This window comes from Piliocolobus tephrosceles, chromosome 16, assembly GCF_002776525.5.
Source record: "Piliocolobus tephrosceles isolate RC106 chromosome 16, ASM277652v3, whole genome shotgun sequence".
Taxonomy (NCBI): Eukaryota; Metazoa; Chordata; class Mammalia; order Primates; family Cercopithecidae; genus Piliocolobus; species Piliocolobus tephrosceles.
The window spans coordinates 14935449-14947166 of record NC_045449.1 but is presented as its reverse complement, the minus strand read 5'-3'; the positions used below and the strand labels follow the sequence as shown (position 1 = coordinate 14947166).

General features: G+C 43.1%; 2 long non-coding RNA genes across 2 annotated transcripts in view; both read right to left on the bottom strand.

Annotated features, from left to right (window-relative positions):
• Positions 1 to 11718, bottom strand: part of LOC111523478 — a 37729-nt gene that overhangs the window by 10896 nt on the left and 15115 nt on the right. The gene's annotated exons all lie outside the window — the stretch shown is intronic.
• LOC111523477 lies at positions 10003 to 10993 on the bottom strand. The gene is made up of 3 exons (XR_002725533.1): positions 10868 to 10993; positions 10477 to 10753; positions 10003 to 10366 (listed from the first exon to the last, which is right to left on the bottom strand). It is a non-coding gene; the product is annotated as an uncharacterized LOC111523477 (long non-coding RNA).

Below are 11718 nucleotides of genomic sequence, written 5' to 3'. Positions count from 1 at the left end.
GGAAGGAAGGAAGGAAGGAAGGAAGGAAGGAAGGAATTGTTGACTTTTCTGTTTCGATCGAAGTCAGCAACTACCTTCTCCTTTGTGTCTGCATTTGGAGGTTGTGGGCTTTCTCCGGATCCCCCAGAGAGCTGCTTCATTGCAACACCAGAGGGAAGTATGGACTTTGTGAGAGGTTGAAATCTAAATGCAATTTCTTTTTTCTTTACTTTTCTCAATACTCTTCTAATATATATTTTTTTAAATTCCAATTCAGCTGCAGGCATTGCCAGCGGAAGCAAGTGTTGGCTGTGATGGTGTCTTTTCTTTGCGTGACATATTCATTAGAAACAAGGGACAAGTGGCTGCTGGAAGCAAGACCATCGTTTCTCTTAACAAGTAGGACTCACTTGTACCGTTTGTGGTGCAAGTAGGAAATGTGGATGCCTTTTCTTTAACTGATAAAGTGTTTTGCTTCATTTGCTTTTAGAAACCCCTCTCTTTTAGCTCTTATCAATGTCTGCTCCTGGCCCAAACCATAAGGCAGCTTCAGAGAACTAACCCTAGAAGGTTCCCTTTCTAGTCTGTTGGGCCAGAATGGGCATCCCGGTTCAACAGCCACTTTATCCACGCAAAGGCAGCATCTAATGTCCAAAGGTGCTCGTTGTCTGTGGCTATCTTATTTTAGTTCCTACATGTTGGAGGCGCATAGGGAAACAAAGTGTATTGCAAGAATATCCGCCATTGTATTAACCATGCATTAAATCAGTCCCTGTTTCAACACCCTTCCAAGTTTAACTTTCGGAATGGATCTGTTGCCCTGCTTATTGGAAATTGACTTCTTTCATGGTTAATACATGCGTGAAATGGTTAATACAGTCATATACACTACAAACGTGTTTTGAAGCAAAGTTGCAAAATTTGCAAAATATTGAGGACTTTATCAAGTCAATGAACTCCCAGAATCAAGCAAAGCCACTGATACATGAGGATCTAAAATATTTAAACCAGTTAACAACTGAAGAAATGAAAACAAGCAAGGATAATATCATAGAAGGACTTTATAAGAAACTGATTTAAATATGAATCCATTTGAAAAGGCAGATCGTTGAGAACATTGATAAAGGCCTTGAATATGTTTGCAAAAAAAAAAAAATGAACAACTCTTTTAAAAATCACGTTAAGCGTTGGGTGAGGAAGTCTTGGCATGCTACCTTTCAGTTTTTTAAGGGGAAATTATACCCCTTAAAACTACAAATCAAAACTTGATTTATTCTTTGTTCTAAGAAATAAATCATTGTGATTTTAAACTAAATTGTTAAATATAGAATAAAATTAATTATTTTTCTATTGACTACATGAGTTTAGGCTCTGTTAAGTGGATTCATGGCCAGTAGCCTGTTTGTGGGGTCCAAACCCTTCAGATAATGCGATATCAGGAAGGGATGTATTGCCTAGAGAAGTCTGTGGATGTGTGGCAGGGTAGATATGGGAACAGAGGGGATACCATCTTCATACGTGGGCACTGACAAAGCAGTCAACCTACTTCCTGATATCTTTGCCATTCTGGTAGATTCATGGAAATTTAATTCCAGGTGCTTTCCCTGGAAGCTGCTGTGATGACAAACTCAGGAATGTGTAAGTCAGATTGACTCATGTCGTCACATATCCACAGAGCATGATACTGGCCCTATCCTGGCAGAGACCCTATTGGTATCCTTGAACTCACCAGAAGAATGCAGTCCTCAGAAGGTGATCTCAGTTATTTTGTGGAGAAGGACAATAAAGCTTTTGAAGAAGGAAGAATCCTATTTTTCTATAGATAGAATCCAAATTTTAAATCTATTTCATTATCAACTTGGGAATCAAAGATATCACACAAAAGGTATATTGAAATGTTTTTCTTCTTTCCTTCTTTCCTCCCTCGTTCCTTCAACCATCCCTGTCTTCCTTTCTTCCCTCCCTCCCCGCCGTCTTTTTCCCTCCTTCCTTCTTTTCTTCCTTCTTTCAGATCAAATGGCACAATGACACAAGATTAAGCAAGTCTTCCAAAAGTTTATAAAGAAGTCCTTAAAGGTTGACTTGACATCAGTTTTCAAAGTATTTAGGGGACTGTTCATGGAGAGTATGCTCACACCAGTAAATAAGTGGACTTATTCTTATTTTCCAATGAGATAAGAGCACACAAAAAAAGAGCACCAATGACTTTGAGTTGCTGAAAAAGAAATGTCTCAGTAATGACTCATGCTCCTTAATGAAGAGTAAATGAGGAACTAATAGTGCTGGCATTCATACAGTTCTTTTGAATTCACAAATTGCTTCCACATTCACTTATGTTGTAAACCTATTCCAATCCCATGTAGGCTGCGGGACAGGCAGAAATGTTCAGCCATTTCACACACATGGCAGGGGCACATGGGACACAGGAGACTCAGGCTGCCTGTGTGGTGCTGTGTGCCTGACTCCTTGCAGGGTACTCCCAGGTATGACTCTCTGTCCTCCCAGAGGATCAGGATTTCCCGAATTCACTAAAGACTGCCCTTTGCCAACGCTGAAATCCTTGTTCTGAAGATCTTCTGGTCTTCACAAGAAGATCCTGGTTGGGTATTTCCTTGCAGCCCATGTGTACCAAGTAACCCTTTGTATGATGGGATTAGTGGTTTCCTGGGTTCCCCCAACTGAGGCAGGCAGGGTAATCTGAGTAGAAGTACATCTCCTGATTCAGAGAGAAGTCTAAAGGAGCTTCAAGTTCCCAAATATCCTTACTGAATGGGGTACAGTCCAACTCTTTCCATCACTTCAACAGGACCTCAACTCTCTGCCAGCCCTAAGGATTTGTAGGTCTACACATTTACACAGGGACTGCAGGGAAGGACAGACATACAGAAATGGGATGTGCACTCCTCCTGTGCTTTAAATGCATAGGAACCAGGATTCTGATTCCGTAACTGAACCAAATGCAATCATTCTGAGGCAGAGGAGGGGGAATGCAAGCATCCTACAGCTCAGTTTTCTGGGTGTCTGAGCAAGAGAGAAAGGGAGGGCTCTTCTTTCATAGCACCCGTAGGTGAAGATAACTTGAGAGGTTTTTGAAAAAGTATAGAAGTGATCATCTCAACCAAGAGAATGCCGGAGGAACTACACCCTGGTTTTCTGTTAGGAGCAAGGAGAGACTAAAATAGTTCAAAATTAGCCATAGATTTTCCCTCCAGAGACTACAGTTTGATTTTATTTATTTTTATTTTATTATTATTTATTTGTCTTTAAAGATAAGGTCTTGTTATGTTGCCCAGGCTGGTCTCAAACTCCTGGCCTCACATGATCCTATTGCCTTGGACTCTTAAAGTGCTGGGAGTATGGGTACAAGACAACACATCTGGCCTACAGTTTGACTTTAGATTCGTGTTAGATCTTTCAGAAATTCATATTTCCAGTGACATTCGCTATACTCCTTATGCTGGTCATTTATCTTAATATTTGCTTTCAAATAATTTTTTGACACTTCCCTTGCTCTGCTCTGTATTGCAGCTATATTTAATGAGAGAGGTTGAAGAGAGATTGGAGGGTGGCAGGCAGGTAGAATCCAGAGTATTTTTCCCTCTTTGCCGCTTCCCAGACAGTGCGTCTGTCTTTTCTTTCACGCTCCAGCTTTGTTCCAGTTTCTGCAGGACCTGAACTTCAGTAATACCACCTTCTTTGTCCCTCCAGACACGGAGCTTGTAGTGGCTTCCTGAACTTGTGTTTCTGGTCTACCACTACCTCTATGACAAATCCCTTGATTGAATTCCTACTGTTCGAATATACGGAGTAGTTTCTTTTTCCCCAATGAAGCAGCTCGGAGTCCCTGAGTAAGAAGTGGCAGCCAAATGTGATAATGAATGAAGAATCATTTTATAGGCATTGAGACGAAGAAAAAAAATGTTTTATTTTCTAAAACTTACAGATGAAAGGTGACTGTCAGCTTTCTGCAGATGTGAGTTCCTACAGAATAAACATACCGGGGGGCCATGGATGACCTAGAAAGGAAGAAGCTTTGTAAACTCCTCTTGAGTATTTGAAATGAAATAGAAGTCATAACCTCAACACTATTCTTAGATTACTGGTGGAAAGATACATTCAGAAAAGAATATACCCTATGTCTACCCCACGTATACTTATCTGGAAAAACTGTTTTTCTCTCATTAGTGTCAGGAAACAAAAACTGGTACGCTAACCACTTTATTGAGAAGGTTCGGAGATCACAGAAGTTTGTGTAACAGCTCGGGGAGGCATATCTAGCGAAGGAGGTAGAGGAGATAAAAATCTTATCACCTAGCCAAGTAAAAAGAGACAAGAAGAGCCGTGGCCAACCAGGATTGTGTACCTTGGGGGATCTAATATCAGGAAGTATATATACTTGAGTTCAGCAGGTACTCTTGTTGAAATTGGGGGAAGGATCCACCTAAAAAGGCTGCAGACCTCCATAGGGAGGGAGATACAACTCCAAGAGAAAAAAAAAATGGAGAAAGAAAGGCCAGGGAAAAGGAAATGAGGCAAGTCCTCTTTTCTTGTTAATGTAGTTGTAGAAGATGGCGCCATTTCTGGTATGGCTCGGGAAACTCCCACTGGACAGATCCTGCTGAACATCTTCACTATAGCTTTTAGAAAAATTACAGAAAGCAGTTCACTGAAGTAACTGCCAAAATAGCTGATTCTGAAGGGGAGTTGGCACTTGGAGGAAGGAAATGGCACCCAGTGAGTTTCCAAGGCTTCTAGTCTGTGAGTAGGCTAGATCAGTGTCATGCAGGTTGACTAAATTCCAAAAGAAAACCCATAGTCTCTCTGGCCCCAAAAACCAGAGAACAGAATTTGTGATAAATATTGCCACTAGAAAGGAAGTGGGGTGGCACATGGAATTCAAGAAAAGAGAGAACCAAAAAGAAGAAGTCCAAATTTTACACATAAACTCTGCCCGTATCTCTGGCTAACCCCCTCAACTAGGTATGTACGGTTGACTCAATGCTGCTTACGTATAAAAGAACTGAACTGAGATTTGAAATGCTACCCAAGAGACCTAATTTGCAACTTGAGCAACCAAGTATATTGCCTGTTGAAATGGACAATTTACATACTTTGGAAGAATATAACAATCCAGAGTCACCACAACGTAATATTCACAACATCCAGGATATAATTACAAATTACTCAATACATAAAGAAACAGGAAAATTTAATCTGTTCTTAAGAGAAAACACAGCAATGAGTGCAACCTTAAGAGAACTCAGAAGTTGGGATTCACAGATGAGGATTTTAAAGCAGTTATAACTATGCTCAATACTGATATACAAATAATCAATAAGCAGAAAGGAAATCTCAGCAGACAAATAGAAACTATTAATAAAAACCACAAGTTAAATTCTAGACCAGAAATACAATATTTGAAATTAAAAAAAAAAAAAATCACTGGATGGGCTTCATGAAAGTGAATGAGGAAAGCATCAGTGACTCTAAAGATACATTAATAGAAATTCCAGTCTGAAAAAGAAAAGGAGAAAAAGATTAAAAAATAAAAATGGAGGCTCAGTGACCCACAGAAAATGTCATAAGGTTTAACCTACACATGACTGGAATGCCGGAAGAAGAGAAGAGGGAGATAACAGGGCAGGGGGAAAAAAAAACTAAAAAACTAGGCCGGGCACAGTGGCTCACACCTATAATCCCAACACTTTGGGAGGCCGAGGTAGGCGGATCACGAGGTCAGGAGATAGAGATTATCCTGGCTAACACGGTGAAACCTCGTCTCTACTAAAAAGTACAAAAAATTAGCCAGGTGTGGGGGCTGGCGCCTGTAGTCCCAGCTACTCCGGAGGCTGAGGCAGGAGAATGGCGTGAACCCGGGAGGTGGAGCTTGCAGTGAGCCGAGATCGCGCCACTGCACTCCAGCCTGGGCGACAGAGTGAGACTCTGTCTCAAAGAAAAAACAACAACAACAACAACAACAAAAACAAAACAAAGACTAATGGCTGATAATTTCCCAAATTGGTTAAAACACATAAATTTACAGACTCATAAAATCAGTAAACATCAACCAGGATAAATATACTTACAGAAAAAGGCATAGAAACAGAGGTAAATGAATCTTCTTTTTTATTTTTATTTTTATTTTTTTTTTGAGACAGTCTTACTCTGTTCCCAGGGCTGGAGAGCAATGACATGATCTCTGCCCAATGGAACCTCCTCCTCCCGGTTCAAGCAATTCTCCTGCCTCAGCCTCTTGAGTAACTGGGATTAGAGGTACCTGCCACCACGCCTGGCTAATTTTTGTATTTGTAGTGGAGATGGGATTTCACCATGTTGGTCAGGCTGGTCTGGAACCCCTGACCTCGTGATCCACCCACCTTGGCCTCCCAAAGTGCTGGAGTGCTGAAATTACAGACGTGGGCCATTGCGCCCAACCCAATGCATACTTTTGAGGACGAGAAAGAGAGGAAATAACTTTTTTTTTTTTTTTTTTTTTTGAGACGTACGTAGTCTTGCTCTGTTGCCCAGGCTGGAGCGCAGTGGCGCAATCTCGGCTCACTGCAAGCTCCGCCTCCCGGGTTCCCGCCATTCTCCTGCCTCAGCCTCCCGAGTCTACAGGCGCCCGCCACCGCGCTGGCTAATTTTTTTTGTATTTTCAGTAGAGACGGGGTTTCACTTGTTAGCCAGGATGGTCTCTATCTCCTGTCCTTGTGATCCACCCACCTCGGCCTCCCAAAGTGCTGGGATTACAGGCATGAGCCACCGAGCCTGGCCGGAAAGAACATTTTTAAGGGAGAATTCATTTGGGCACTTTTTTTTTTTTTCTTTCCAGGCGGAGTCTCGTTCTGTCACCCAGGCTGGAGTGCAGTGGCACCATCTCGCGCTCACTGCAACCTCTGCCTCCTGAGTTCAAACAATTCTCCTGCCTCAGCCCCGCAAGTGGCTGGGATTACAGGCGCCCGCCACCACGCCTGGCTAATTTTTGTATTTTTAATAGAGACGGGGTTTCACCATGTTGGCCAGGCTGGTCTCAAACTCCTGACCTCATGATCTTCCCGCCTTGGCTTCCCAAAGAGCTGGGATTACAGGCGTGAGCCACCGCACCCAGCCGGGACTTCTTATAAAATTAAAGAACACTAATAGCTGGCCTAAATGGGTCCTTCATTCCAGGTTCAGATGGGATGAACTATTGAACTGCGTACGGCCTTTGACTGGTGCATCCAGGTCTCCTTTCTTGGGTCCTGTGCTTTAGGGAAACCTATGTTTTGTTTTGTTTGAGACGGAGTTTCGCTCTTCTTGCCCAGGCTGGAGTGCAATGGCCCGATCTCGACTCACTGCAACCTCGTGGGTTCAAGCGGTTCTCCTTCCTCAGTCTCCTGAGTAGCTGGGATTTCAGGCATGCACCACCACCGCGCCCGGCTAATTTTGTATTTTTAGTATTTTTAGTGGAGACGGGATTTCTCCATGTTGGTCAGGCTGGTCTGGAACTCCTAAGCTCAGATGATTTGCCCGCCTCGGCCGCCCAAAATGCTGGAATTACAGGTGTGAGCCACCGCGCCTCGCCTGGGAGACCTATGTTAACTTTGGCATCCCAGTCTTCTCCTTGTGAAGTGAGGAGATTGGGACCCAGGGGAGTCCCGCTCAGAGCTGTGCTGCTCTTCCTAGACCCCACTTCAGGTAGTGGGGTATTAGGTTCCCTAAGCAAATGGCCTCAACCCCATTTCCAAAGACTGCCAGGGCCTCTTTTCCAAGTCTGTTTAGCAGAGAGTGATCCAAGGGGCTGCTGTTAAGAGGGGTACTGGGGGAAAGAATGTGAACAGGACTTAAGCATGTGGGTTGAGGTGCTTACACACTAACGAGGGGTGGGAACCTCATTTGTAGTCCTTCTCTGGGTCACGCAAATATTAGGGACAGATATACATGGAGCATATTTGCTATCACCTCAGGGGAGTGAAGGGATGTTACAGAGAAGCTCCGTAACGTAGTAAGAGGCAGATGTGGAATTTGTATACATTGCTATCCTCAAATCTTGGGATTTTAAAAATATCCGTTCTAATCTTTCATTTAACAGTTATTCTTATTCTTTCTCCCACCCCTGCTTTGAAGTAGCTAACAGATGTGTAAGCACATGCATTGTGTAAGGCACAATGGTGGCTGCAGTCGTCATTGTGGTCATTGTGGTGTGCCATCCAGACCCCCTTGCATTAAAATACTTACTGCTGCAGCTGCTGGGCTTGCTGTCAGCACCCAGTATCCAGCTGTTAGCACTTCCAGATTGCCTCAGTTGCAGAAGGATCCCTCATGCAAATACATGCCCCCATCCCTCGGATAGTTCACATCCAGTGACTGAATAGATGCAGGATACAGGCCTGGTGATCTCAGCCTTACTAGGATAACGCTAAGTTTTCTCCAGAGCTCCCCATAGGGTAGGCTGAGGCTGTCATTTGGATTTGGCCTTCATTGTCATGAATTTGCTCACAGTTTTCCTTCTGACCATTCCTGCTTTCTTCCCCTTCCTTCTACAGAACTTGATACCAATGATATTACTTAATAAATATTCTTCATGCTAACCTGTATCTAGGAGTCTGCTTTCTGGAAAATCCAACTACAATAGTGAACCTTACATAAGATGCAGATAAACTGATCTCTGTTCCCAGTACCTTAGTGGGGAAAGTGGGGCATGACTCTAACTTAGAACAGTATTAGATACATGTAGTAAGAAGTGGGGGATGTGGAATCACTGTAAGGCGTGATTAGCGTATTAGGGATGCCAATCCCTTCTTCCATGCCCTTACACCTCCTCTTTAGAGAGTCTGATCTTTCCACGTCCCTGGAAGGAACAGTCAAAGGTGCCATGTAGTCCTGTACCTTCTTTCACAGTTGACTTGTCACAGGGTGGACATCAGACCCAGGGGAAAAACAACCCATTGGCTTGCCTTGGCTGTTAGCTTTTCCTCCAAGACATTCAAAATTGAGACATAGTGAGAACCTACTCAGTTTCCACCGGACTCTGGGATCGATGAAACAAACAAACCACCAGACATACACAAAATCCAGAGAGCAGATGTGAAGAGAGCAGCAGCAATGAGACAGATACGAATAGAGAGGCAGGCAAGTGAGAACGGGGTGCTCCAGAGACAGACAGAGTAACTTCCATTCCTGATTTGCTGGTTTCTCTTACTCCAATTTCATATGAGACCTGGCTGCATTTTATGCCTTAGGTTCTGTGAGTTAGGCCTGTATTTTTTTAATTCAACACATTTAGCTTTTTTGGCTGAAGAGGTCTGTTTCTTATAATAATATTGGAGTAAGACAATCATCATGGGGAGGGATTTGAATTGGGAATTGCTGGAAATGACATTTCAATATGGGAAGATGAAAGGATCTTGGAATTCAAGGCAAGGAGAGCATCACACACAAAGGTGCTGAAACACATACTTCTTGGACATATTTGGCACACGAGGAATGAGCCAGCTTGGTCAATATGGGTTGAACAGAAAGCAAAATAACAGGATAAACACTTGGAAGACTGATGGGAAAGCTTTGATTAATCGATGGAGCTGGCCTGGATTTAAAAAATCTGTTTATTCTTTTTAGAAATTCCCAAAGGCTACAGAAGACAGAGAATAAGGGTAGAAAGCAGTAAAAGTCGGCTGTTGGAAGAAGTGAGAAACTAAAAACAGGGCAATGGTGTGTTATACGCCGCAGGGTAACAAGAAGAGATGAATGAAAATGGGCAGCGAAATAAAAGGAATCAATGGGGTACTAGCAGGGAATCTGGGCTTCCTGCTGAATGATAGGGGGGAATAGGCTGTTTCTTAGGCATAACATTACATTTGCCACATGTGGCTGCACAGGCTGGGTCCTGCCGGCTCCAAGGAAGGACTCCCCTTTACAAAGACTTCAAGTGAATGGTGCCCCTGGGCTTGTGCAATAGGGGTGGCCTTGCTCCTAAGTCATAACTCTGTGTATCCACTCAACATCTTTCAATTGATGGCCATAAAAGTCCCAATTCAAACTGGTTTTTAAAACAGGGGGACTTTATTGTCTCATTTAACTGAAGAGTGAAGAGGCATACGGGCTTTGGGGGTGGATTCAGAAGTCCACACCATCAGTGCTCCCTGACTCCAGACCTCTTTGATCCTTTCAGAGCAGCTCTTCTCTGTATGTCAACTCTATCCTCCTGTTAGGTCCTTTGATGGCCAAAATGGCTTTAGTAGTCTCAGATCCAATTTCTTTATAATTCTCCCTACACAAAAGAATAGAATCTTCTTCAATGGTTTCTCCAAACCCTGATTAATTATCTCCTCACATCTCATGGACCTAAATTAGGTCTTGTTCATCCAAGTAGTATATAGATGAATGTCTAGCAACTCCCTCTCCCTGTCTCTCTCAAATAAGAAAAAGAAAAAGAAAAGACGTAAAAATGAAAAGAAACAAAAAACAAAAACAACCCTGATACACAGCGTTTGATTTTTATGTCATAAACTCTCTCACCATGGCTGATTTCAGACTACCAATGTGATGTCCCTGGACCCAGCGTGGGGTAGAGGGGGCCGCGGTGGACTCTCTGAAGCCCCTGGGAGCTGGCTCCAGCAGTCTGCTAGGTCTGTTTCTGAACCAGTTCCTGTGAATAGGTAGATAAGCCCTGCTGATTGGCTGAGGGAAATCAAGGGTGGCTGACGAAGATGGTTGAGGTTAGTTCCATTCTTCCATGTGTAAGGTAGGGATGGAGAAAGTGGAGCGCACTTGGCCAATTGAGAAATGCCTGGTACTGTTGAAGTTAATGCAGGAAGATGAGGATGGAAGGTAAACTGTTGGAGAGGGGAAGGCAGATAATGGAACGAGATGTGGAAAAGGAGTCAAAGGTAACGACTGGGTGACTTACACAGAGCACGAAGCATGGGGACAATGAAGAGGAGTGAAGTTAATGAGTAAGGACAGATTGACTAAAGTATTCATCTTTACACTAAGATATTCATCTAAGCTCTCTACAGTTTGGCCTCAGTTCTTTTTCCAGGTCTATTTGGGAGGCAGTCTAGTGTCATGGGGACTAGTCTCATGATCTTGGGTGAGTTTGGGAAGCAGTTCTAAACCTTTGCTCTCCTCAGAGCGTTATGAGGTATTGTGAAGATTAACTCAGCCTTTGAGAAGGTGTAGGGCATAATGGCCACGAATGAAGTCTCTGGGGCTGGGCTGCCTCACTCAAACTCCAGTTCCACCAGTTATTGTCTGTGGGACCTTGGGCAAGTTGATTAAAGTCTGCACCCCAGTTTTTGCACCTGTAAAATGAAGACTACCACAGTATTTGTCTCTAAGGTTGTTATGAAGATTATATGAGTTAATAGAGGTAAAGTGTTAGTATAAAAAGTACCTGGAAAATGACAAGTACTATTCAGAAGTGATAGCAATAGTTGTGTAAAGTATTTAGCAGAATGTTAGGTTAATAGGAGCTACTAGATAGTCATTAGCTACACTTATTATTATGACCATCTATTATTGCCTTAGCCAGTATTTTGTTTTGTTTCGTTTGTTTGTTTTTAAAAATGAAATCTCACTCTGTCACCTAGGCTGGAGTACGGTGGTGCAATCACTGCTCACTGCAACCTTGCATTCCTGGACTCAGGGTGTCCTCTCCCCTCAGCCTCCTGAGTAGCCAGGACTACAGGTCTGCAACACCTTGCGTGATAGCCAGATTTTATGCTCCAGCCAATGTTCACATTTCCTGCTGTTTGTTAG